Below are 23,411 nucleotides of genomic sequence, written 5' to 3' on the forward strand. Positions count from 1 at the left end.
TTTGATATAGGGTCTTGTTATATAGCTCAGGCAGGACTAGAACACACTATGGAGCCCAGGGTGGTCTTAAACTCATCCCAGTCCTCTGAGTGCTGGAGTTATAGGCGTGCACCAGCACATCAGACTTGAAGTTTTAATTTTACTCTTTTCTGTGAAGATTATAAAGTAGTACATGGACAGCATAAAAAAATCTGGAAAGAATGTAGATGAATAAAAATAATTCTGTCACCACTGATAGAGCCAACATGTGCCAGATGACAGGCTAGGCGCTTCAGACTCATTCATTTGTTTTTTCCAGTGCTGCAGACTGAATTCAGGGCCTCACACATGCTGGGCAAGCACTCTACCACTGAGCTATCGCCTGGGTCTTCGTTATTCATTTGATCCTCAAGACAGTGCAACAGACTGTGAAATGAAATTCCTGAGTGTTTGTCCTTCAAGGCCACACAGGTACCAACTTAATGCAAGTTTTCACCTCCCCCCCCCCTTCTTCTTCTTCTTTTTTTTTTTTTTTTGCACAAAGGTTGCTATGTAGCCCAGGCTGTCCTCAAACTCTTGATCCCTTGCCTCAGCCTCCCAAGTGCTGGGACTGCAGGTGTGCGTTATTATGCCTGACTTTATGGCAAGACTTTCTGACTACAAACCCCACCTCTGAATGCAGTGTATATCATGATGCTGCTGGGGTATGAACCACTCACAAATAATAATGGTTGACACTTAAACATATTCCTTCCAGGTTTTCTCTCCCCATTTTCTCTATACCGCTAAATTTATATTATTAAATTTACTTCTTTAGGCAGCCTAGTGTAGTGACACATGACTGTAATCTCAATTCAAAAAGCTGAGGCAGGAGGATTACCATGAGTTCTAGGCCAGCCTGGGCTGTGCAGTGAGTTCAAGGCCAGCTTGAGCTATATAGTGAGACTCTGTCTCAAAAAAATATTTCTGGGCCAGGAGTTTAGCTCAGTGGTGTAAGTGTCTGCTTGGCAGACACAAAGTCGGGAGTTCAATCCCCAGTAGTTCCCCCCCCCCCAATATATATATATATATATATATATATATATATAAATATTTTACTTCTTTATGTCCACTGTTCCAGAAATGACTTAAGATATTTGCATGCTAATATTAAATACTTTATTTCATATTTATATTACTGTCAATTTCCATATGATTAAAAAATATGAATGTGGGGCTGGGGATTTAGCTCAGTGGCATAAGCACCTGCCTTGCAAGCAGGCAGTCGTGAGTTCGATCCCCGGTACCGATAAAAATGAAAAAGACAAAAAAAAAAAAGAATGTTTGAATGCCTTGGCACTAACTTGCCACCATATACAAACAGTTACAAAGAATTTTTTTCGACAGTGTTGGGGATCAAACTCAGGTCTGCATGCTAAGCATGTGCTCTATCACTAAGCTACAACCCCAGCCTAAGTTTTGTGTGTATGTGTGTGTTACTGGAGACTGAACACAGGACTTTCACACAGAGCTAACTCTCTTCCCACTTTTTGAGACAGGGTCTCATTAAATTGTTCAATTGTCCAGGCTGGACTCAAATTTATAATCCTCCTGCTCCAGAAAGCCAGAGGGCTGAGATTACAGCAGTGTCTTTCCACACCCAAGTTCCAAGACTTTTCGGCCTCAAACTTGGGATTCTCCTTGCCTCAGTCCTCTGTGCAGCTAAAATTATGCGTGGATGTCACCATGCCTAGCTAAGAAATCTAGCAGGGGGCTAGAGGCAGTAATACGGATTGAACCCAAGACCTATGCACTGAGGTACAACCCCACCCCACCCCCAGCCCTTTTAAATTGTGAGACTAAATGGTTAAATTGTCCAAGCTGGTTTCAAACTCACCATCCTTCTCCCTCAGCCTCCTAGAGAGCTGGAATTACAGGTATGTGCCATCACACCTGGCAAAAAATTTTTAAAGTCACAACCAACCAATAAAAAAATGTCAGCAATATCTGGAACACTTATAACAAATATTTTTCTTGTTACCCAGCTCCAGGTAACTCCTACGACAAGTCAAGACCATGGTCAAGACAAGAGGGTAGAAGCATCTATCAAAAGCATTTCAGAGGCTGTCATCCCAGGGCTGAAGGTGCAGCACTCAGCTTTCACACAGCTCCCTACGGCTGGGCTGCCGCAGGGCCAGCGGAGGGCTACTCAGCTAGGCGGAGTGGCCCCTAGTGACCACCGGAACATGAGCACTTTATCTTCATTACCTCTTTTCAACCCTGTAGTAGCCTCAGGCAATAGGCAATATTATCACTATTTCACAGCCCACAGGGTCCAGATCTAGCGAATAAATGACTTGCCTGAGGTCAGAGTAAGGAGTGAAACCAGCTGGTTCCAACTTAGTCTGACTAAATCCTGTGATTTGGCCTTTTAATACACAGCTACCTGTGTGAGCAGAAAACTCTGTGGCCAAACATTCAATTTAAAGTATTTTGGGGCTGGCAGGAAGAAAAGGTAAATCCTCTTTGGAGGAAAACAACTTTGAGCCAGGCCTCAAAAAATTCTCCAAGTAGCCAATCATGATGGTGCAGGCCTGTAATTCCAGTACTTGGAGGCTAAGGAAGAAAGGACTCGACTCCACACTGAGTTCCAGGCCAGCCTGAACTACATAGTGAGACCGTGGGGACTGAACACAGGGCCTTCACACTGAGCTACGACGACGACGACGACGACAACAACGACAACAACAGCCCAAAGTAGTTTCACAGGAAATAAGCAATAAGGTCATAATTGTTATGTTAAAAATTCTGCAAGGAAATGCCAGAGCCAGCTAACACAACAGGCAGAAGGATCAGACTTTTAAAATTTCAGATTGAAATCTATCAGAAACATTATGAAGTACCACCTTTAAGAGATGAGAGAGCTGGGGATTGTGATACACACCTGTTCCCCTCTCCTTTGATGGTCCTAGGAATGGAACTCAGGGCCTTCCCACTGAGCTACGTCCTGACCCTTTTTTGTACTTTTTGAAACAGGGTCTCACTAAGTCACTAAACTGTCCAGGCTGGGCTTAAACTTGCTATCCTCCTGTCTCAGTGCTTAGTGCTGGGACTATAGGCATGCACCGCCACTCCTGGTTTGGGAGACAACTTAAATGTTCACCTTTAGCTCTGTTCCTTGCAACTGAACCTGCTGAACTATGATCCCCTGGGATACCTGTACCTGTGTGCATGTCTCTCCCCCACAAGCTGAAGGGCTGATCTTTAAACACAGGCTGTGAGCTCTTTTTCATAGCTGTCACCCCAAGGGGCCACCCACTTACCTGGGGGATAGTATGCACCTTTGCTCAAAAATCTTAAATTTCCCTTCATGGGGACAGCAGCTGGCTTTCCCAAACTGTTCTTTATGCACTTCTCACCAACAGAAAAACAGTGCAAGCCATCCAGGGCACAACAGTTTAAAAACTCACCCTGGGCTAGAGATTTAGCACAGTGGCACAGTTTGCCTGGCAAGTGTGAGGCTGTGAGTTTGATCCCTGGTACCAAAAACCAACCAACAAAAACAAAACAAACAAACTTCCCACCCTCCATGTAGGGCCTTTTTGGTGGAAAAAAGGATGGTGGTGGTGGGCAAGGGCAAACGGTTAAGAAACCAGGACTCTAGTCTATATCACTGCACCTCTGTGCCAGCAGAGGGCACCTCTGGCACTTCTGGGTCTGCTTGGCTCGCTATCAGCAAATCAAAACCCACATAAAACATGAAGAGTTCTCCAGGCCCAAAGGCCAGCAGGGACAAGGGCTCTTTCACATCACCCAGGGTCTGAGCCCTACACACCAGTGCATGCAACCTTAGACAAGAGACACAAAAACAGAAAACAAGGGTTTTCAACTAAGCAAATCAACAGCAATGTTTTAATTTCAGTTACTTAAAATATTTTATGGTTAAAGTAGCCATAAAATGGGCAGTGAAAAGCATGTGAACACTCGCATGCTGCACAAATTGCTACACACCTTGTAGCATTTGAGGGCATTTGAGATGGTATCAAAAACTTAAAACTGGAGCTGGGGATTTAGCTCAGTAGCATAAGCACCTGTCTTGCAAGTATGCGGTCGTGAGTTCAATCCCTGGTACCAATAAAAATGAAAAAGACCAAAAAAAAAAAAAAAAAAACCTTAAAACCATGCATTTCTTTGGTTCAACTATTTGGTTTCCAAGAATTTACTGTAAGAAAATAATCACAAGCAGGTGGGTAAAGCTTGCTCTACAGTCAAAAAGCTAGGTACCATCCAACAGCACACCCCAGTGGCAGCTCCTTGCGGCAGTGAGGAAGGACAAGGGGTAATGTGTGCAAATGTCCACAACGCAGTACGAAAAAGGGCAGAGCAGCAAGTGCTTTGTGTTCCAGTTTCTGCTTCAAAAAAGCATGCATAATGCATAATTATTAACATATTTTAGAGGATGAGAGAAATTTATACCAAAATGCTAACAGTGGTTATATTTGTTTTTGTTTTTTGTTTTTTGGGGGTTTTTTGGTCTTTTTCATTTTTATCGGTACCAGGGATCAAACTCATGACTGCCTGCTTGCAAGGCAGGCGCTTATGCCGCTGAGCTAAATCCCCAGCCTTTTTCTAAAAAATTTTTTTTCAGTGGTTATATTTGATTTGCAGTTACCAATGATTTTATAAAACTTTTTGTCTTTTATTTTCCAAGTTCTGTGCAATGAGAATTTGTTGCTTTAATAATAATAATACAATAAAAACTTATTAACAAAATTAGGAAGAGCTAGCCAGCTGTGGTGGCACACGTCTGAAATCTGGCAGGAGGGTCACCAAGAGCTCAAGGCCAGCCTGGACTACACAGTGAGTTCAAGGCCAGCCCAAGCTACATAGTGAGACTCCATCTCAAAAAATAAGCAAAACAAAGAAAAGTAAGAAGTTCTGAGAAAGGTGGTGAGCCATCCTCTAAACTCTGCTGCTCTAGGATTCAAGCGACTGGCAGCTCTAGGTAGCTTTGACCAGGAGCAAGGCAGGCTCTGCTGGATCAGCAGCAGAAGCCTTTATGATCTCTGCTTAGGACTCCACCCATTGTAAGTACAAATACTGGGAATTCTTTTTGAGGTAGGGTCTCACTATGTAGTCCAGGCTGGCCCCAAACTCACTATGTAGCCAAGACTGGCTTTGACCCAGAGCAGTCCCACCTCAGCCTCCCAAGTGCTGGGATTTCGGGTGTGTGCCACCATGCCCGGCGCTCTTTCTTTTAATGAATGAAGCTTTTAAAAGGGATTTTTAAAACAATAAAAGATTATTCTGTCATCAAGGTATATAACCTTCATGGAGAGGCAGCGGCGCAAAATACCGATAAAAATCATGAGTTTCTATGATTGTGGTGGGTAGGGAACAGCAAAAGATTATTTGTGAGTGAGCAGAGAAAGAGTCTGCATACAGAGGAAAAGCATCAAAGAGCTGTCCACAATACCCTCCCACATCAGAACTGTCATGGTTTGAAAACTGGTGGTCAACTTAACGCCAGCTGGATTATATCAGCATGCATTGAGAGAAGATGCTCCACCTGAGGAGGTTTGCCAGGATAAATAGGTGGAGAAGAAGAGAGGTGTTGAGAGGGATTGAGGCGTTAAGGAGGCATTGTGGGTTCTCCTACGAGTTGCTGTCTGAGCTATTGGTTCTCCTGGAGAAGCTTTGATCCTCACATGGAGCATTGCTTCCTGGCTCCAGAGGGGAAGACATGTGCTGCTTGGTCTCCAGGATAAACTCGTCACGCTGCTTCCTGGCACGTACCCAACTGTGCTTGTCGTGGGAGGATCTCGGGACCTCCGTGTCGCTGAGGACAGCTGTGATGCCTTTCAGGATAGCCCTGGTCTTTGTTGTGAGTGTGACTTCTGGGCTCCAGGGTAGAACCCTCATCCCACTAACACAGCTCCTTCATCCTGCTGGCATAGACTTTCTTGCTTCCACCGCTGACCCTTGGGTCTTCCCAGCACAGATCCGTAAAAGAGACTGGTGTGAGTTCTTCTTATGGGCTCTGGACGTCCAGGTGGAATCCTGGGAGGCATTGTCCTGAGCTCTGGATTTTTATCTGGACTCATGTGGGACATATGCTGTGGGGTTTAGACCCTTGACTAAATAATCTATGTCTTTGGTGTTGTGGATAAATTTCCTGCATTTTCCGGTGTTAACTCCCAGTGACCATTATAAAAATATTATAAACTCCATGTCCTGATCTGAATTGTTCTCTGTGTACAACCCCTGACTACAACAAGAACCTTCTGGTATTCTGGTTAAAAAGGTAGATTCGGGGCTGGGGATTTAGCTCAGCGGCATAAGTGCCTGCCTTGCAAGCAGGCAGTCGTGAGTTCGATCCCCGGTACCGATAAAAAGGAAAAAGACAAAAAAAAAAAAAAAAAAAAAAAGGTAGATTCATGGGCTGTACATGTAGCTCAGTGGCAGAATGTGTGTTTAGCATGAGCAAGACCCTGGCTTCTTCAATCCCCAGCACCATGTGAGGAGAAAAGACAGACATGGGTCTCAGGTGAGACCTGCAGGCTGGGTTGGGTATGAACTTGTTTCTGATTTAGGAACGTGTCTGCAGACACAGCAAGACAAACCCAGTAACGGCATATTCGAACACACCTTACATAGAATAGCTTAGTGTATGGGCCCAATGTTATTCTGAGCTAATGAGGGGAGGAAAGAGAGGGCAAAGGGCACCGTGTCGTGGTTGGAGGAGGATGATGACGGTGGACACCATGGTGAGCCCTTTCGATAATAAATCGTGTCTGGCAATGCCACCCCTAAAGGAAGCACTGAAAGGAAAGTGGGAAAGAGGTCATTACAGGTCCTTTCCAACCTGCCCAGAGCTACAATGTGTGTGCATATGTACTCCCACCAATCTGACTCACACTGCCAAATTCAGAGTAACTACACAGAAGGGAAGCGTTTCAGAAACGAGAAGGCCAGTAGACGTTGGGGCTTGCAATATACCTCGCTGGATGCAGGTCCTCAGCATATATCTGATGAATTGAGAATGGGACAAAGAGATGAGCAGTGAATGGAGTGGGGAGCAAGAAGTGAGTCAGCAGCAGTGGAGGGGATGGAGGCAGGGCAGAGGTTAGCAGGCAGTCCCTTCACTTTTTTGTTTGGTATTTGTTCCTGGAAGTACGGGATTGAACCCAGGGATCACAGCTACATCCCCAGCCCTTTTTCTTTATCTGAGATAGGGTCTCACTACATTTCCCAAGTGACCTCCAACTTGGGAGGAGGTCCCTTGCATGCTCTGCCACTGAGCTACATGTTCAGCCCATTCTTCTGCCTCAGCTTCCCAAGTAGCTGGGATTACAGGTGTATACATACCACTGTGCCCACAGTCTCTTCATCTTGGCCTCAAATCCCAAGAGATCTTTCTTGCGGCTTTGGGGACTGGGATAACTGAGCTCCTGGGATATGACACCAAGCCTGAGACCAGCCAAAGGGAGCAGAGATGCCCCAAGACAGCCAATTCATCCAAAGACAAAGCCAGCCCTATTTATACTTACAGCAATCCCCCAGCTATTTCCCACACCTAGTTGCCAAGCTCTGTCCCCAGGTCCTGGCTCCAGGGATGGCTCCAACACAGTCCTCTCCAGAAGTGCTGACTATGGTTAGGGACAAGTCCAGGCTTGCTCTGAGCTTTCTCTGGTGTGACAGATGAAGCTCCAGGCCAAAGGACAAAGCAGGAGCCAGAGCCTCCCTCCCTCAGCACCCTGGGCCACAATAGTTCTTGGGCCAATATTCTCCTCCTACCCACCCCAGCAGGCACAGCTGCAGTGCAGGTGGGTAGCAGTGTCCTACCTGGCAAAGGGGTAAGAGGTCAGAAAGAGCATCAGGCTGCAGAAGAATCAGCCCAGCCAGGGAAAGCGAACTCAGGTAATCCCTTCAGGAAGCTCAGTATTTATACAGCCAAATTTAGCCCCATGACCCTCAGAGCCTGGATAACCTTCCAAGAGAAAGTGCTTGCCCAGCTCTGCTCAGCTGGGGCCTCTCTCAGGGCCTGTGAGCCCTGTCTCCTCATTCATTCCCCAGGGCCCCAGTTCCAGGACCTAGAGAGGGAAAGAGGTGGAGCCAGTTGCTAAGCAAGGCCTGATTTCTTAAACTGCATCCTATAGGTGGTCCCAGGCAGGGCTGGAAGCCCAAGGTCTAGCAGCCCTCTATCCTCCAGGTGGCCCTGTCTCAGCTCCAGGATGGCACTGGCCCAGGACAACTGCAGTTCTCTGCCTCATCTTGTGTGGCTCCTGCAGCTGGGACCACTTCCAGCGCATAGTTGGGTCCCAGGGGCAGGCTCAGAGTCTGGCACCCTTGTGAGTGAATGGAGTGACCAGGTCACTTAGAAAAAGGAGGCGGAGCTGCTGGGAAGAAACCACTGCAGATGGGAAATAGAGAACTCTATTTTATGAACAAACCTCACCGGACAGGAAAATAGGGATGAGAAAAGGGTATGGACAGAGTGGGAATGAGACCAGTCACTGAGGCAGTGCCGTGAGGAGACCTGCTATACGGCGATGATGAGGAGCTGGATGTTGAAACTCAAGTCCAGCAAGGGCTGGGACCTCCATGCCAGTGAAGGGAGTGGGAGGTGCAGCCAGGAGAAACAGCCTAGTCAGGGCTCTGGGCCACTTCAGTAGGAGCTGACACACAGGAACACAGAGACCAGCTGCGCTCTCACTGAGGTACACACAGCATGCACATTCACCCAGGCGCTGGGGATGGGGTCTTCATCTGCTCACTGGCACCTGGAAGGTCAGGCAGGAGACTGGCTGCTATCCCAGCAGTGGGCACTCACTGCTCCCTGACCTGTACCTATCCATTCTCCATGACTAACAGAGCCCCCACATCCAAATCTCACCTGCCTCAGAACCTGGGTAACCGACAGTGCCTTCTCTGGGCTGCCTTCTAGAGAGTATTACACAAGTGGCTACTGGGCAGCTATTGGGCAGCTATCGGACAAATCACCACACTTGTCCTTGTTTTAAGTCTTTATGACATTTAACAAAATAGCAGTCCATTCTTTTCTTGTAGCAAACACACACTGTCATCTGGTACTGATGTGTTTGTTACCTAGTACAGGGTCCTGGCCTGAGCATAAGCAGCCCAGTGAGAGCAGCTTTAGAGGGAAACTGATTACACACTTTTTGGGAACTGTAATTACAGATAATTGAGTAAAAAACCACTGTAGCCTCTGTATGCTGCCTGGCTACTAACACAAGCTTCAGGGGTAGGTAGTAGGGTGAGGTTAAGTCTCAATGTTTCCATCTTGAAAATGTCCCTGCAAAGATTAACCATTCGCCTGTACTTAAAGGATGGCAGCTATTAGCTGAGTGTGGTGGCACACACCTGTAATCCTGGCACTCTGAGAGGCTAACACAGGAGGATTGAAAGTTTGAGCCCAGCCTGAATGATTTGGCAACTTAGTGAGATCTGATCTCAAAATTAAAAATAAAAAAAGGATGAGGGTATAGTTAGTGTAAAGGCTCCGGGTTCAATCCCCATACTGAAAAAAAATATAGTCACTGATAATCAAACCAAATCAACAGTGCTTAATATCATAATGCCACAAAAGATCACCATCTATTTTCTTTTTCGTGACATTGCTGTGGTTTTGAAAAACCTGAGACTTCTGCTGATATGAACCCTTGGTCTTCACCTCTCAGTGCAGGGAAATGTAGGGGTCAGATGAGGTTAATTTGACAGGGATGACAAGTGGGCTTGATGCAGACAGTTACCCTGTGCTTCCATACGGGCTCAGCACTTCTCCAGGGCACAAATGGGAAGATGGCAGCTAATAAATAAAACAGGCACTCGCTCCCAAGGGGTTGCTCTGAGGGTTTCCTGTATCTGGATAGCTCTCTTTGCAACCTCAGGACTGTGAGGAGGGCCCAAGGAGCAGTGGCTTGACAGTCAGGGGCCCAGAGGCTGAACAGGATGCTCTGGGTGTCAACTGCCACAAGCACTTCTCTCAAACTTGCTGCTCTCTCAGGGCATGTCCCCCAGAGTAGAACAGAATCCCAAAGCTGGGAGTGACCTGAAGGTCATTTGGCTGCATTTTACAGATGAAGAAACCAAAGCTAAAGTGAGATAACTTGCCCCAGACCCCACAGCTGGGGTCTTTCTACCAAACCACTCCACCAAGAGTGAAACTGAGTTTTTGTTAGGATATGAAAATGTCAGAAGCTGAGCACACAGAAATGACCATGAGAAAACCAAGTAAAATGTGCAGCTGGATCACAAGGGGAAGCATTACACACATAGCTGAGCCCTCCTAGAAAACCACGGTAGACTGTGTGCCCAGGTCTTTGGTACTTGAACAAACACAGACCCCAATTCCGATGGCCGGTTCTGGGCCCATGCCCCCCGGCTGGGAACACTGAGCCCGAGCACATCCTCAGCTGGGTGCTTGCTATGCCTCAAGGAATTCTGTCCCATTGGTTGGTAAGTCTGGGGTTAAAAGGCAAAGAGTAACTATATAGTTACCCCTCCCTGGGCTACACTGCAGGCCCAGCACAGAGACATGTGGAAGCTAGAAGTACAGATGCTCCTCAACCATGATGAGGTTTCATCCCGATGAACCCAACTGCAAGCTGAAAATATTCTAAGTCAAAATGCATTTAATATACCTAACCTACCAAATAACACAGCTTACCCTTGTGTACTTTCTTAATCTGTTTTCTATCAGTATACCGGAACACGTAAGAATGGGTGATTTATAAGGAGGTTTATTTTGGCTTATGGCTCTGGAAATCTAAGAGCAGGGCACCAGCAGCTGCTTGGCTTCCATGGAGAGACATGTGCTGCTGCACACAGAGCAGAAAAGGAGAGAGCAAGAGGGCAGGTGCAAAGAGAGGAAAAGGGAGCCAAACTCCTGGGTGAAAAACATTCATCCATTCATGAAGGGAGATCTTTCATGACCCCAGATACCTCATAAAGGACCTACCGCCTCTTAATACAAAGCCTCAGCATGAATTTTGGCAGAGACAAACCTCACTCAAGCCATAATATCTACTTTAAGTACTCTTAGAAAAGTTACATTAGCTACAATTTGATAGTCATTTAACACAAAGCCTATTTACAGTAGTGTTAATTTCTCATGTAAGGTACTTAATACTGAAAGTGAAAAACAGAATGGCTTTAGATTATGCTTTGGCACTGTTGTAAACTCAAAAAATGGCAAATCAAGCCACTGTGAGTTAGGAGTTGTCTACATAGGTTTTGGAGTCAGCCAGACCTGGGCTTGAACATCAGCTCCATCATTAATTAGCTGAGTGACTGAAGCAAATGTTTTTAGTCTCACTTCTGGTGTTGTGTTTTGGTTTTGTTTTGTTTTATTTTGTTTTGTTTTGTTTTGTTTTGTTTTGAGACACGGTCCCCCTGTGTAACCCAGACTGACTTCAAACTCAAGGCAATCCTTCTGCCTCAGCCTCCTGAGTGCTGGGATTACAGATGTGCCACCATACCTGGCTAGTCTCACTTCTGGGAGGCAGAGAATAGTCACAGCTCCATTTCTTAGGGAGACTGAGAAGCCCAAAAATACATGCATGTGAGTGTGTGCACACACACATAACCAAGAAGACTAGTATAATAAATAAATCAGCCAACCTAACACCCCTGCGAGGCCTGCATAGCACCTAGATCCAGCAGGCTCCTGCTCCCTCAGCCTGATGGTACACAGGCAGCAGAGCAGCACCCCTGTTTCAGAAAGACTCAGATCACTGTCAATGTGGTTGCTGCTGTCACTGTCATTAACAGTATTTTGGCCTTAAGTCCAGCAGCTCCACTATCTGGAGTTCCTCCTTTTCAACCTGATATTTTCTATTCTGTAAACTGACAATAGCTACTTCTTCTACTGTTTCACCAGAATCCTCAAATCTGGAATGAGATGCTGAAACAAATTCCTAGAAACGATCTACTAAGACTTAATCATGAAGAAATGAAAATTCTGCACAAAAATTCTGGTTCTGGCATACCAACAGAAAACAGATTAAGAAAGTACACAAGGGTAAGCTGTGTTATTTGGTAGGTTAGGTATATTAAATGCATTTTGACTTAGAATATTTTCAGCTTGCAGTTGGGTTCATCGGGATGAAACCTCATCATGGTTGAGGAGCATCTGTACTTCTAGCTTCCACATGTCTCTGTGCTGGGCCTGCAGTGTAGCCCAGGGAGGGGTAACTATATAGTTACTCTTTGCCTTTTAACCCCAGACTTACCAACCAATGGGACAGAATTCCCTGAGGCATAACAAGCACCCAGCTGAGGATGTGCTCAGGAGCTCACTGTTCCCGTAACAAATATGGAGTTGAATCGCTAGTTAACTTTTCTACAAAGCAAAGCCCAGGACCAAATCCTGGGCTATGAGCTTAGTGAGATGATAGCTAAGAGAACCTATTAGTCCAGGTGAAGTCTTCCCAGCATCAGGTCCTACCAGGATCTTGGACACCACAGAAACCACTGGGGCTGGACCTAAAAAAGACTGTGGATGTGGTTACAGTCTTTCATTTAGTCCACTGCTCATCAGTGGAGTGTAAGTTACTATCTTTTAGGTCTGGGTCCTCAGGGAGGTGAACTTGGTAAGACCAGAGTCCATTTCCAACGTGATGCTGCATGACCTTCCAAGCACACTTGCAAAATGAACACTACTCTTCTCGCTATTTTACAGAAATGGCCAGTGTTCTCCTTAAGCTTCTGTGTGCCCTGCAAAGCAGTGCAAACCCTGTCTTTTCAAGAGTCATTACCTGCTTCTTCATGCAGCAAGCTCAGGGCGCATAACACTAGGTTTGTAGAGCCACCAAGTACGCCTCACTTGAGCGTGTTCAGGCTCCAAAGCCAGGCTCAAGCCTTGTTAGCAGCTGTGCCTGACTCATCCTTTCCCCTTCCTCCCCTACAGCCCATGATTCACCAGCCCTGGCAAGCCTGGGCCCTCTCTAGTTTCCTTCCCTAGCACTTCAGGATCCAGACCGCTCGCAGGAGGCAGGCCTGAAGCTTTTCCTGCTTGCTTCTATCTCTCTCTCTCTCTCTCTCTCTCTCTTTCCTTCTTTCTGGTCTTTATGAGACAGGTCTCACTGTGGAGTTCAGGCTGGCCTTGAGTTCACTTTGTAGACCAGGCTGGTCTCAAACTCACCATGATCCTCCTGTCTCAGCTGAATTACAGGCATGCACCACCACACCTGGCCTGAAGCCCTTTTCCACCAAACCTACAGACCCTGCACCAGCCCTGTGTCACATGCTGCCTTGTGTGCATCTCCTCCACGTGTTGTGTTGTCCTTGTGACTTGACTGTCAACTCTGTAAGATCAGGCTCTTCAGAGGCAATACAGTGTGGTCTTTCAAAAACAGTTGCCTAGTGCCCACCCCTAGCAATTCTAGAGTCTGGTCTGAACATGAGGTTTGAAAACTCTCTAGGTGGTTCCAATAGATGGCCAGGGCTGAAATGCACTGCTTCAGAACTACACAGCCCAGCCAGGCTGCTCTGATAGTATGCAATAGGTCTGTAGAGGGCCTAGTTGGGAATGCTCAGGGAGAATCCATTCCTGCCTGAGGAGGACTATCTGCAGAGCCAGGCTACTCAAACAGCAAGAGGATAGCACAGGGAAACCCAGATGAATGCCCCGAGGATAGACAAGCGAGGGCAAGCCAAACCCAATGGCTAAAGGCACGGGTTCAGGAGTCAGATAGCCCTTGACTAGCTATCTTCTCTCCTTACTAACAAGGCAGGTGGCCCTTCCACCCTTCCACCTCTGACTGGACTCAGGTAGGAAGCCTCATCTCTTTTTCCCAGTGCTGCCCTCACCTGGACACTTTTTTCTTCAGGGACACAATGGTCTGTTTCTCCAGGGCCAAGCCACTGCTGTCTGGATAGAAAATAAGCAGCTCTTAGGCAAGGGAAATGAGTGGAAGAACAGAGGCAGGGAGGTCTGTTTCCTAAGAACCCCCACCCCAGCTGTTCTGGGCACAGGGAAGGGAAAAACCTGACTCATCGGTGCTGGTGTGACTCAGAGGCCGACAAGTCACTTGCCAGACTGGTGAAGAGAGCCCACTGAGGCTTACAACTAGGAGCCTGTGGGGTGTACCACCCATCCTACTGGCTGCCTGGTGACACATTCTGCTACCACAGCTCCCAGGCCTGGATGGGTGGCCTGGCAAGAGAACCTAGCTCAACCTGGCCTCCCGGGAGCTATGGCTGGTCCAGTGGGCTTCGGAGGGATGAAATTCAGAGGATTTGAAACATTAAGAGGTGCCTCTGGAATGAGAGAGGACCTGGTTCTGACTCTCACAGATGTGGCTTGGGCAGCTGAATTCTGGACCTCAGTTTCATAACCATAAAGTGGAGCAACAATATCCAATTGGAAGGACTACAGTGAGGATAAAACAAGACACTCAGAACTGTGGACCACAGTGTTGGAATGCAAAAAGAGTAGCAATTATTACTAGCCATGGAAGTTCTAAGACCATAAAGTTTTTTAGGTAGTGTAGCTCAGTAGTAAAGTGCTTATTTAGCATGTTTGAGAGTCTTGGTTCAATTCCCAGCCCTGTAAATTAAGAGGAAAAAAATCTATATGCTCCATTTTACTTACCTTTTATTGTTTGTTTGTTTTTCTGGTACCAGAGATGGAACTGACAACTGCACACTTGCAAGACAGGTGCTTATGCAGCTGAGCTAAATCCCCTGCCCTTCAACTTACTTTTTGCAACAATGTGTGAGAAGTATCACTATTCCCATTTTAAAGATAAGGACCCTAGGGTTCAGGACCCAAGGCAGAGGCAGGCATCCAGCCTGTCCCAGACACTGTCCTGTCTGCTAACTCCTGGGACACTGAGAAGCAACCCTGGTGGGACCCCGCCACTCAGATGACAGGCACAGACCAGCTCTGTGTCCCACCCAGCCTGGCTCAGCTCGAACACACTGCTGCCTTGGGCACTTCACTCACCCAGGGTCAGCCTCCTCCCCAGGCTGGGAGTTCCTCAAGGGAGTGCCACATTCCTACCTCCTGCTCTTAGGAGTAGATAAGCCTCTCAGTTTTGGACCTGAGATAGCATCCTGTCTGTCACTTCCATGATGTGGGGAAATTATTTAACTTAAGAGCTTCATTTTCCTTATCTTGAAAGTGGGGATAATAGTAGTAACTACCTGAGGGATTAAAATGACACATAATCCCAGTTACCCAGGAGGCTGAGGCAAAAGGATCACAAATTCAGGCCAGCCTGGGCTATTCAGCAAGGCTCTGTCTCAAAATAAAAAATAAAAAAGGGTGATACAGCTCAGCGGTAGAGTATTTGCCTAACATGCACAAGGCTCTAGGTTCAATCCCCAGTATAAACTCCTCCAAAGAGGCTAACACTGATCAAGTGCTTACTGTATGTTTGGCACTCCTCTAAGCACTTGACATCTATTAAATAATTTAATTCCCAAGTTAGGCAGCTAGGGAATGGGATGGCTCTGAGCTCTCCTGGGTGTTAAGGGCCTGGTAGGTAGTAAGCACTTAGTACATGCAGGAGTCATTTCTAAGATAAATCAATGAACCTCTTCCTGACTAATTTCATTTCTATCCACAAGTATTATTATCAAATCTGTTCTGTGCATAGCCTTGCAGTTCTTTGAAGTTCCTATAAAATACAAATTTTTTAAAATTTTTGTTTAAAAAAAGGCCTCAGGTGAAAAGAACTCCCACTCCCTCCACAGTAGGGTAACAGGATATAGACTCTCAGGGGAGAGGCTATGGCTCCTGCACTGGGGTTCCAAGCCCCTCTTCCACCTCAGAAAAGGTTCCAGCAGCCCCTCAGGAGGGGGCAGCGATGGCCTGAGTTCTGGCTATGTCCAGCCGCTGGCGGTAGTTGTGGAAGGACCTCAGGGGCCACCAAGCATCCTGAGTTGTCTGTTTGGTCAACTCCTAAGGAAGTGGACCTGGGAGACAGGGAGAAAGCAAGCAGTGCTCAGCAGCCTCCAGGAGGCCCTAGCAGGAGTAAGGCCCCTAAACTGAATAAGGGGAGGGTCTCCACGTCCCTCTGCTAGCCCTCCTCCCCTGCCTCCAGAAACCTCTGAGCAGGAGTGGGCATTTGAGGACAGGTATAAAAACCAGCTTCAACATTTTTGTTAATGGAAAAACTTTTTTGAGGGTTGTGGAGGAGTGATAATATGGGTTGAACCCAGTGCCTTCATGTTTAAGCTACATCCCATTTTTTAATATTTTTTGAGACAGGGTCTGAGTCGCTAACCTACCCGTGCTAGGCTTGAATTTGTGCTCCCCTTGCCTCAGTCCCACAGAGTGCCAGGATTATAGACACCACAATGTCTAGCATCAAAACTCTTTTTTCAAAGAAAGTAGTGAAAGGCTTTCAAAGAAGCCTATTAGCTGAAGAAGGTAAAATGAAGCTATTCTGGTGGGACGAGGGCTGTACATGTACGAGCTCATCTTTCCCAACTCAGACTCCAAAGACATGCCAGCTTCAGTTCTCATTTGGCACTGCCCACCAGGGCCTCTTAGCCACTTGTACAGTCAGCCAGTCTTCAGCTGGGCAGTGCCCAACTCAGCTCTAGGCAAACTGGAACACCTCAGTCCAGGACAGCAGAAACACTGGCTGGTAGGGCATCTAATGCACCAGATGAACTGGGGCAAGTCTTCTCCTGGGCCAGTGGGTGGTATCTGCCATGTACCACTTGTTCTTATTGGTCCTAAACGTTAAGACGTAATTCCAACCCTTTTAGTGGAAGGTTTATTCAGGCTCCCTAAGGGCAGAGAGATAGCCAAAGCAAGATCCTGGCCTCCAAATACCCAACAGCTTCTACCCAAACCAGAAGACAAAGCATATCCAATATGTGCAATAGTGTGTACACACACACACACACACACACACACACACACCTGTGCCAAAAAGACCCCTGTAAGACTCAGAGGAAAGATACTCCTAAACCCACAGGAATCCTGATAAAGTGAAAACTTCTCAGATCACTCACAGACTTACTCATAAACTGTTCACTGACCAGGCCAGGCATGGTGGATGCCCAGATTAGCACAAGTTCCTGAGCAGACATGCTCTCTTAGGTCTGGGCCAACACTGAATCATACAACTGATGCATGACAATCCTTTTGGGCTGTGTGATACATTATATTCATGCTCACTATTTAGAAAACATTTGAATAATTTAGGAAGTCCTTGGAATGTGTTATTTTATGCAGTTTTTTTAAAACTATAAGCATATAATAAATACGTAAATTCAAAACCAAAACAAGCAGGCACACAGCGCATGCAGAATGGAAGTACATGTCAGATCTTCAGGCCTCACTTTGTACACCCAGAAAGGAGTGGGTAGGTGCTGAGCTAGATGATCTCTAAGGCCTCCAGCTCCGATTCTGGGCTCCAGAAATAAACAGGCTATGGCAGGCTGGGAAGGAAATGTGGAAGCAAACCTCACCCACATCCCCACATTTCAGACCTATCACCTCACCCTTCCTACACAATGACCTGCCCTACTTTGGCTTCTGCTGTTGATGGAGGAAGAGGCAAGCATACATAGCTTGGGCCTCAGTTTCCCTTCATAATGATAGTGATAGAAGGGAAGCATTCTCGATAAAGGATCTGATGCAAAAGGATGAGTCCCAGGCAGAGCCTCAGGCTGCCCCTGCTCAGTAGCTATCCTACTCTTAGTGTTGATGGATTGGCTTGGCACCTCAGATTTGGTCACATTCAAATTCACAGGATCCTGTCACCCCACCCCCAAGGTAACCCAATTCTTCATGGTCAAATGACAGCTGGAGGTGGGGCTCAGGAGCTCTAGGCCTGGAGTGGGTGGTGATAACTAGCTGTCAGGGTGCTTAGACCCAGACAAAAGGGTCATAGCCCAGATTCATTACAATATCTGATGCCTAAAACCCACTGTGGTAAGACCCTGCCAGGCCCTCAAGGACCTGAGAAAAAAGAATGAAGTTTTAATTACCTAAGAGTGCCCAAGGGCTAAAGAATGCCCCCCAGAACGGCCGTGTTGATCTAACTACAGTGGACTCCCCACTACCCATCTCAGCCCCCCCCTTTTTTTTTTTTTTTTGGTCTATTTCCTTTTTATTGGTACCGGGGATCAAACTCACGACTGCCTGCTTGCAAGGCAGGTCTTATGCCGCTGAGCTAAATCCCTAGCCCCAGCCCCTTCTAATTCAGCCACTGTTAACTCACTTTGCTGCCCCAACCTCCCTGATGGACCACTGAGATGCTGGACCTGCCAAGGCAGGGCCCTGATCTCTCTTACAGCTGCCTCCGCTCCTGACAGAGTGGGTCTTCAGTATTCAGTGGGAGGATGGATGGATAGATGGATGACCATAGCACCAGACAAACACGCAGTGGCATGAAGGAGGCTCAGAAGACTGGGAAAGCAGAGGAGGGAAGGGGTGACTTCCCTGGAGGAGGTATGTTCTTATGAGCTCAGTCTTGAAAGAGGCTGTGTGAAAAGAAGCTTTTCAGAAGCTGTCCAAGCATAGCAAGCAGGACAGGCCAGGGTCTGACAAGTCAGCCTGGATCTGATGGTTGCCCTGGCCCCTGGCCCATCTCTTAAACACTAGTCTTCCTCCTTTGTTGGCTAATCAGGATTCTATAAATATCCCTAGCACAACAAGTCTGTGATGTGGATGGGGTCACCCAAGCTAAAACCTACTTGTGGTAACTGCAGGATCACCCTGTTTTTCTAGTCTCTGTGCCTCTGGCTGACTGACTCCAGGCCTAATCTAAGCCACAATGGGAGGGAGAACTCCCAAGCTTGTCTTGATGAAAATCTTTTGCCTTTAATACCTCTCCTATGGGTCTCAAAAGAAGTTTCTTCCAACTACATCTAGGTGACAAATTTTGTTCTTTTCTTTCCCATCCCTGTTAAGCACTGGGGATTAAACCCAGGGCATCCTGCACGCTAGGCAAGCACTCTACCAGTGAGCTATACCCCAGCCCTTTTTAAATATCCTGAAACAAGGTTTTACTAAGTTGCAAGCAAACAGCATCATGGCTTGCAACTTAGTGAGACCCAGGTTGGCAATGAACTTGTGAACCTCCTGTCCCAGTCTCCCAAGTAGTTAAGAGTTATAGGGGACAGATTAATTTTTTAACAATGGAAATGCTGGGCCGGGGATTTAGCTCAGTGGAGTAGGTGTCTACCTGGCAAGCACGAGGTCATGAGTTTGATGCCCAGTACCAAAAAAAAAAAAAAAAAAAAAAAAAAAAACCCAAGAGGAAATGCTAAAATGTACCTGTCAATTAAAACTTCAGACCAGTATATGAAACATAGCTCACACTGAACTGACAGGATGCCAGTCTAGAAAAGTTATTTGGGTCAACCTGGTATCTCCCTGACTTAAGTGTCTGAAGCCCATTGGCAGCCCAGGAGTACAAGAGGAAAGACAAAGCCAGAGGGAAGAAAAAAGGACAGAAGAGCCCATAAGCCCCTCTCCTCCAGCATCCAGAGGGGAGTCTGGGGCTCAAGGACACAAAGGTCACTCCTTTCCCAACCCAGGATTTAGATACTGGCTTGGAGAAACATGGCAGGGAAGTGGGCAAAGAGGAATGTAAGCCTATTACACTGCTGGAAGAGGGCAGATAAGGAGTCACTGTCAGGAACAGACAGTGGTCTTTGAAGCTGTGTGCTTCCCAACAAAAGTGGTGCTCCAAATGAGCTAAGTTTACAAAGGCTGTTTATTTATTTATTTTTTGTCTTTTTCATTTTTATTGGTACCAAGGATCGAACTCACGAACGCCTGCTTGCAAGGCAGGTGCTTACGCCGCTGAGCTAAATCCCCAGCCCCACAAAGGCTGTTGATAGCAGCTGTAAGTAACAAGACCCACATGAATGCACAGCAGTCTTCCCACCAAGGACAGGGAAAGGCCTCTGACCCTCAGATACATGTCTGTATATATGTGGACCTTGTGTGAAGAGTGATAACTGTGCACACACATGTGTGTCCCTTAAGGCTCTGTTCAAATGTGGTTTGGTAAAATCTTGAGTCTTACAGGGTAAAGTAGTAAAATACCCTTGTCATGACAAGGCTGAGACAATTCAACTTGGACTTTGGATGCCTCCAACAACAGGGTACCTCTAAGACTGTTTCTAGTGGTCACAGATCAAATAAAATTCCTATTCAAGTCCTTTTGTATGTTTTGTATCTCAATTATAAGGAGGTTGGGTTGGGGCTACATGGTTGTAGTCTCAACTACTTAGGAAGTTGAGGCAAGAAAATCTTTTTCCTTTATTTTCCTTCTTCTCTCTCTTTTTTTTTTTTTTTTTTTTTTTTTTTTTTTTTTTTTTGGTGGGTACTGGGAATCAAAATTAGGACATCACCCTTGCCAGGCAGGCGATGTAACATCACATCCCTGGCTCACGAGAGGATTTTGACTACAGGAGTTCACCACCAATATAGCAAGACCCTGTCTCAAAAACAAAGCCCCCAAAAAAACTCTAAGGGCAGGACTGGATCTTACCCACTGCATGAGCCACAGTGCTCAAGGTCTGTCCTTCGCTCATAGTAACTACTCAATAAAAACTAAGACAATGAACCAGGGAGTGGATCAGGTCTCTTGGAAAAAAGGTGATATAGTGGCACAAGGGACAAGAGAGAGAACTTGCAAAAGGTAGAGCCCTAGTCCTCTGTCTCAGGAGAAGGCAGGCAGATACCTGAGTGGTCAGAAAAGTCCTGTCTGCAATGTTTAAGTGAAGCAGCAGGCTGTGGGGCTTTGTTGGCCTGGGGTAGCTGGACCATGGCCTATATCATTTGCCCTTCCTGAGACCAGTCTGACAAGAATTTGTATCAAGCAAAGGTGAGTCAGACTTGGGGGTAGGTTCCCGCAAAGGGGTAGGGCTGACGGGTCAGGCTTCATTCTCGAAAAACTGCCCTACCCACCAGAGCCCAGCCAGAGCTGCCTGCCCATCCCTACCGATCTCTCAGGGCTTAGAAGGTGTCTTAGTTACTCTTTCTTCATTGCTGAGACAAAATACCTGACACTCAAAGTTAGAGAAGGAAAGGGTTAGTTCTTACAGGTTAGACGTTTCAGTCCATACTCAGCTGCTCCAAGCAACAGGGTGCCATGGGGCCGCCATTCACAGCAGGCTGCAAACAGCAAGGCGAAAGCAAAAAGAGCAAGATGTACTTTCTTTCCGCCTTACATCATATCATCACTCTACCCCTCGGCAGGTGGAACACTCACACAGCCAATCCCAGCGCTAGCCAACTAACCAATCACAAACACTGGATTTAGCTGCATCCGTATTACATGAGGCCAGGGTGGGGCAAAGGAATATATAATCTATAACAGAAGGCAAGCTTGGTGCCAAACCTAGGAGAAAGTCAGGCCCCAGGAGAAAGCCAGGCCCTGAGGGTTCCCCTGCAGACAGGTTGCAACTGATAGCTATGTGAGAGAAGACCACCTGTTTTGCCCGCAGCCCTTCTTCACCTACAGATGCCAGATAGGCTCTGTCACTGGGCCGGAGAGGAGGAGGAGGCATATGCTGGCCAACAGGAGGTATCTGTTTTCAGCCCAGCCACCAAAGGGCTGGGGAGAGAGTCCTCGGGGTGCAGCTCCCGCTGGTGGAAAACATCCTCTCAGTTTCAGCTCAGTTGGAGGTCAAGAACTGCTGAGGCTAGCAGTCACAGCCAGGATGCTATTGGCTTACAAGTGAGCATCTTGTCACTGTGGTGACCCAGGGAAGCACCAGGCAGGATCCAGCCCCAAGGCCACAGCACAACCCTTTCTATGCTAACACTGGGCCTTGACCTTTCCAGCTCGGAGAGTGGATGCAAAACACTCTTCCCTCCCTGGGCTCAGAAAGTGCATGGTCCTATGTGACTGCAAAGATGCCAGAAGCTTCATCCCGCTTTCTGAGAATCCAAAATATACCCAGAAACAGAAGTACAAAAGAAGAAAGTAGAGTAGACTGTAAGAAGCATGAACAAAGACACACAAGGTTTTAAAGAAGGAAACATAGTAGAGGAAAAGACATGGAAAAGGCTCTGGAAGGAAGATGACATTAAATAACAAACAAGTCAGCACATTCTTGTGAACAGACAACTTCAGCTGCTTGGTTTGCTCCAGAGGCAAGAGACTGTGGACTGAGAGCACCCTGGTTCAGGGCTCTCTCTGGCAGGCTGCTTTCTTCAACTCAGATCACTGCCCACCATCTGCTGCTCACCTGTCTCACCTTCAACCCTCAGTGTCCCATAGGGCTAACCCTTCCTGCTTCAAACTGCTTGTCAAGGTGACTACCCATCCCCAGTGACATAATATTGTGTTGTCCCAGCCCTCCGGTCCACAGTCCTATCCCCATCACAATTCTGTTTTAGGACACATTTGGAGACTACCTTAGGTGGCAGATTCTTCACAAAACCCTACCATATGAAGGTCTATCATTCTCCTCATATTTCTCTCTTCCGTGAGGACCAGGAAACCACAAGGCAGCCTGCTCTGGGCCTAAGGACTCTGTGTCATATTTCCATGATCACCAGGCATTTTCTTAGAGCTTTAGAAGGTCATCATAGATTTATGCTCAGAATCAAGCCTCACAGCTGGCAGAAGGCCAGTCCCTATGACCTGATGATGCCAAGCGTAACTGGGAGCTCCTTTGCCAACCTCCCCCACTCCCCCCCCCTTTTTTGGTATTAGGAATCAAACTCAGGACCTTGTGCTTGCCAGACAGGCATTTATGCCACTAAGCTAAATCCCTAGCGCCTCCCTTCTTATTTTTTACATTGTTCAAAAGAGGACATATGCTGAATAGAGAGAAATTACACAACAGAAACATAAAAATATATATATAAGTCACTCACATCTTGTCACCCAAAAATAACCAGAATAATAAATACATGGAGGTATTTTCTTTCCTTTCTTCTCAACTCACATGCACATTGCTGGGATTGTATGGTACGTACAACTGAAAATTCTACCATTATGACTCTTATTTTCTTATTTTCTTTTAATCCAATGCCAGTTATTGGTGCAGTGCTTCTTAACCCCTTGCATACAAATTTAGATGCCCGGGATCTACCTAGATATTAACTCAGAAATTGGAGGAAATTCAGAACAAACACGGTATTTTTTGCATCAGATATGGTAGTGCACAACTGTAATCCCAGGAGAATGTGACAGGAGGATTGCTGCAAGTTTGATGTCAGCCTGGGCTACATAGTAAGTAAGTACATAGTAAGGCTAGCCTGAACTAGTAAAAGCCAAATAAACAAACAAAAAATAAAATATTTGTTAAAAATCCTGCTGTTTTTTATTTCATACAGAAACATCCCATGTATATTTAATGAAGCACTTAGTATGTGCTGGGCACTGTAGAGGATACAATTCTTTATAATAAGTTTCTATCATTTTCTATTCATATATTTTCTTTCATTCACTCATTCATTAAAAAAAAATCATATTGAGCTTTTCCTATGCACCAGT

The 23,411-nt window shown here is 46.5% G+C and overlaps 1 protein-coding gene across 3 annotated transcripts in view; it reads right to left on the bottom strand.

The window, feature by feature from the left end:
- The window catches only part of Ubtd1 (ubiquitin domain containing 1), a 52,483-nt gene that overhangs the window by 3,588 nt on the left and 25,484 nt on the right, over window positions 1-23,411 (bottom strand). The window contains exon 2 of one of the 3 annotated variants that reach the window (XM_063245112.1): window positions 1,856-1,911. The exons of the other annotated variants lie outside the window; for them this stretch is intronic. The gene's annotated coding sequence lies outside the window, so the exon portion shown is untranslated. The remainder of the gene's footprint in view (window positions 1-1,855; window positions 1,912-23,411) is intronic. 3 annotated transcript variants of the gene reach the window in all.

This window comes from Cavia porcellus, unplaced genomic scaffold (genome assembly GCF_034190915.1).
Source record: "Cavia porcellus strain 051 isolate PalLab524CR breed Dunkin Hartley unplaced genomic scaffold, mCavPor4.1 scaffold_2, whole genome shotgun sequence".
Taxonomy (NCBI): Eukaryota; Metazoa; Chordata; class Mammalia; order Rodentia; family Caviidae; genus Cavia; species Cavia porcellus.